This window comes from Seriola lalandi, unplaced genomic scaffold (assembly GCF_002814215.2).
Source record: "Seriola lalandi dorsalis isolate HSWRI2012SDOR001 ecotype SW California unplaced genomic scaffold, Sedor1 jcf7180002053698, whole genome shotgun sequence".
Classification (NCBI taxonomy): domain Eukaryota; kingdom Metazoa; phylum Chordata; class Actinopteri; order Carangiformes; family Carangidae; genus Seriola; species Seriola lalandi.
In genome coordinates this window covers 34,739-38,815 of record NW_019524251.1, presented here as the reverse complement: position 1 = coordinate 38,815, position 4,077 = coordinate 34,739, and the positions used below count along the sequence as shown (strand labels likewise).

General features: G+C 39.5%; 1 pseudogene; it reads right to left on the bottom strand.

Annotated features, from left to right (window-relative positions):
• Positions 1 to 1,417: 1,417 nt before the first annotated feature.
• On the bottom strand, positions 1,418 to 4,071 carry LOC111651590 (uncharacterized; annotated as a pseudogene).
• Between the last annotated feature and the right edge of the window lie 6 nt (positions 4,072 to 4,077).

Below are 4,077 nucleotides of genomic sequence, written 5' to 3'. Positions count from 1 at the left end.
CGTAGAGCTCTGATCAGTGTTAGTTTCCATTCAGACCATCCTGGTTTCACAGACCTGTCCTGTGTAGCTTTATCTCGGGTTTCCAAACGATATCCAGCAGTCTGCGCTGACGATCGATCTCTTCCTCGTACTCGACGATAGTTTTTCAATGTTAGTATTCTGTAAAACAACTACACCACTGTCTTCAGGCTAAATCCACACATCCTTAGAGCTAACACCACTCGCGCGCTTTCATTGTCTACTTCCGCTGTGTGTCACACTGTTAAGTTCCGGAAGTGGACGTGAGTTCGATTATTATCTGCGCTGTTTCATTTCAGAGGGAAATTATGTAATTTTCTCTGTACTTCCACATTAATTTTAAGCTGTTATGTGTGAAAATATATTCACCAAAGTAACTGCAGTTGTCCAGTATAGTAAATGTAGTGGTCTAAAGATAAAACATTTGGTGGTAAAATGTAGGAAAGTGGAAGTAATAAGAAGAAAATAAAGTGACTAAAAGTACAAAAACCTCAGAATTTATTTGTTAAAATGTTTCTTAAATTAGATTTCAAAGAATAATAGAGCAGTAAACAACAACTTTCTATGTAAAGATGTAGTGGAGTAATGGCGTCCTGACTAGAGAATGAAGCCGCTTCCCCTCTCTGTGTGTAGTAATCTGAGTTTCTTTGCTCCCTGTCTTGGTTTCCGGTCTCAGAGCAAATACATATTAGTGAACTTCTGAGTTAGGGTCTGGCACTGGAGTCTCTCCTGTTAAACTGTTGGTCCTCCCAAAGTTTATAAACACAGAGGCACTACCCACAGGTGAAACGGCACAGTGAAATATCTTCTAGTAGAAAGTTTAGTGTACAACGTGACGGCGAGGGTTTAAGGGTTTAAACGGAGGCCAAGGGCGTGTCTGAAGAAGCATTTGTTTTGGTCTGAGATGCTAGTAGTCTAGTGCGACATCTAGTGGCAGTGACGACCGTTTACAGAACCTTGACTTTAGGTGTTCATTACTTCATGTGTATCATTTATATGCAGTCATGGAAATCTGAGGACAGTCAATGTCGTACTCAGGTAAGATACATGATGCCTGTGTAAATATGCATGTTCAATATGAGACATGCTCATTGATAAAACTACCAAACCATATTATAACATATTTTAACTTCACCCCCAGCTGGTGACCTGCAATATTAAAACACCTGTTTAATATTGTTATTGAATTCTGAAGAAAAGTCTTAAGGTACGGCTCTATGAGACCAACTGATAACTGTCACAGTGATCTTCACCCTGAAGGATGCCATCCTTACACATATCTTTGAGAAATTATGGCAACACACTCATGTGACTAACCTCAAGAGGCTTGGTTTGCCATCTAAGAGCATCCAGGTGAACTTGCCTCAAGCTCTTGCCTGGAACATTTTCATTGTTGAAATTCTTTGACAAAAGTCAGTTTATTTGTATAGCACCTTTTACAAAACAATGTAGTTCATCTTCTACAACTTGTGTTTGTGCATCACCTCTTAAACAAAAATTATATCAAACTGATTAAATCACAAAATTACAAAAAGAAAGGACATGCTCTAGACAGAGACTTGATGGTAAGATGACCATATAAATGACACAACAGCATTTGAGGGGTTTCTCACCTTTGACGTTACAGACTTAGAGAGATCTACATATAACTGGTAGAGCATTAAAAAAAAAAAAAAAAATCAAGAATTTCAGTCGTTTAAATGCTTACATCTTAGAAACTATGCACTCACTATAAAACAAAGTTTTTTCAAAGATCATTTTTCAAGGCTCTTCTCATGTGGATTGTCAATTCCCCATTAAGTCTGATAATTCCCCCACATGTTCATGAATTATGACTTTGTGTTTGTATAGATTCTTACATGTCTTGCCAAGTTTGAGTTCTGAATGAACCTTTTCCCACAGATGTGACAGGGGTACGGCTTCTCACCTGTGTGGGTTCTCATGTGAATTAACAGTCCTGAGCTTGATCTGAGACTTATTCCATGTTTCACAAAATCATGAATTCTCAACTGTGTGACTCCTTATATGATCTTTCAATTTTGATGGCCGATTAAATTTTTTCCCACAGGTGTCACAAGAATATGGCTCTTCACCTGTGTGATTTTTTAAATGATCATTCAATGTTGATGTCCGAGTGAATTGTTTCCCACAGGTGCTACAAGAATATGGCTTCTCACCTGTGTGGATTCTTGTATGCCTACTGAAGTCGGACTTGTTACTGAATTTTTTTCCACAGATGTTACAGGTGTATGGGCTTTCACTTGTGTGGTTTCTCATGTGGACCAATGATGCAGAACAAGTTCTGAAACCTTTCCCACATGTTGCACAAAAATAAGGCTTCTCACCTGTGTGGATTCTCATGTGAACCAACAAGATTGAACGAGTAGTGAAACCTTTCCCACATTCTTCACAAGAATATGGCTTCTCATCTGTGTGGGTTCTTGTATGTTTAGTCAAGTCAGCCTTGATACTAAATTTTTTCCCACAGGTGTTGCAGGTGTACGGCTTCTCCCCTGTGTGGGTTCTCATGTGGACCACCAGGCCTGAGCTTGATCTTAGACATTTTCCACATATTTTACAAAAATATAAATTCTCACCTCTGTGACTTTTTAAATGATCTTTCAATCTTGATGTCCGACTAAATTTTCTCCCACAGGTGTCACAAGAATATGGCTTCTCACCTGTATGGGTTTTTAAATGATCTTTCAATGTTGATGTCCGAGTGAATTTTTTCCCACAGGTGCTACAAGAATATGGCTTCTCACCTGTGTGGCATCTTTGATGTACTTTCAAATTGTACTTATTTTTAAAAACTGCTCCACATGTGTGACATTTTAAAGAGTTTTTACCTGTCCGAGTTTTACGACTCTTTGATCCTGGGTCCACATGCTTCCTTCTTTTCTGATCTTGTTTCTTAGCTACAGGAGTGTTGTGAGAGAGGAGCTGGTGGTCTCTGTTTGCTTCTGGTTCACTTCGGTCATTTTCCTCATTAGTAGGAGTCAATATAAAGGTATCAGTCCCTTTCTTCAGTACAAGCTGCTCTCCCTCCTGACTGGTACAGAGTTCCTCCTTTTCCTCTTTAATTTGTGGAGGCTCTGGATCCTCCTGTTTACATAGTTGCTGGTCTGTGAGAATCTCTTCCTCCTTACAGACATGTTGCTGTCGGAGCTCTGGAGGGACAAAGGGACATGAGAAATAGGTTACTGGGGCATCTCGGAGGCTCATCTGGTACAGCACGTACCACATAGGCTTAGTCCTTACTGCAGTGGCCATGGATTGGAGTCTGACCCTGGACCCTTGCTGCATGTCATCCCACCTCTCTCCCTGACTTTCCTGTCTATCTTTCACTCTACTATGAAAATAAAGGCAAAAATATAAGAAAAAAGAAAGAAAAAAAGAGAAATAGGTAACTAATGTGATGGTGGAAAAACTCAGATCTTGGTTTGGTCTTATTTTGTCATTAAACGACTCACACGTAACAAACGTCCAAATATTCAATAAAAAATGAATAAATAAAAGTATAAAATCCATAAAAAATACAATAGAGACAGTGCAAAAGAAACCATAAGAAGCACACAAAGCAAACAAAGTGCTTTGTGTAAGACGGAATCAGGAAACAGGATAACAACACTAAACGTTAAAAGAAGTTATCCACACAGTGGTCCTGATCTGCTCCCAGTCATGACAACAACAAAGACTGCTGCGTCTCTGCTACATTACTGCTACAAAATCCCCCCATTCTTTGTCAAAACGCATATCCCTGTCACTTGTCGGGTTTATAATTTTATTACTAAATATGCCCAGTTAGTTGAACCCAACAAGCTAATAACTACAGGAACAGCCATGTAATTGATGTCTGTCTGTCCAATACCAAAGTCCCCCCTAAGGCCCGAGCTCTGAACCCTCAGACTTAACTGACATGTTCTGGTAAGTGACTGAGTGGAAAAGGCTGAAAGGGCTAAAATATAGTATAAATATGAAGAAGCCAACACTTCGTTCCCTGTTGGGAAACAAACAACTGCAAACAGTTCTGACTGCGAATCACCAGTGAGCTGTGTT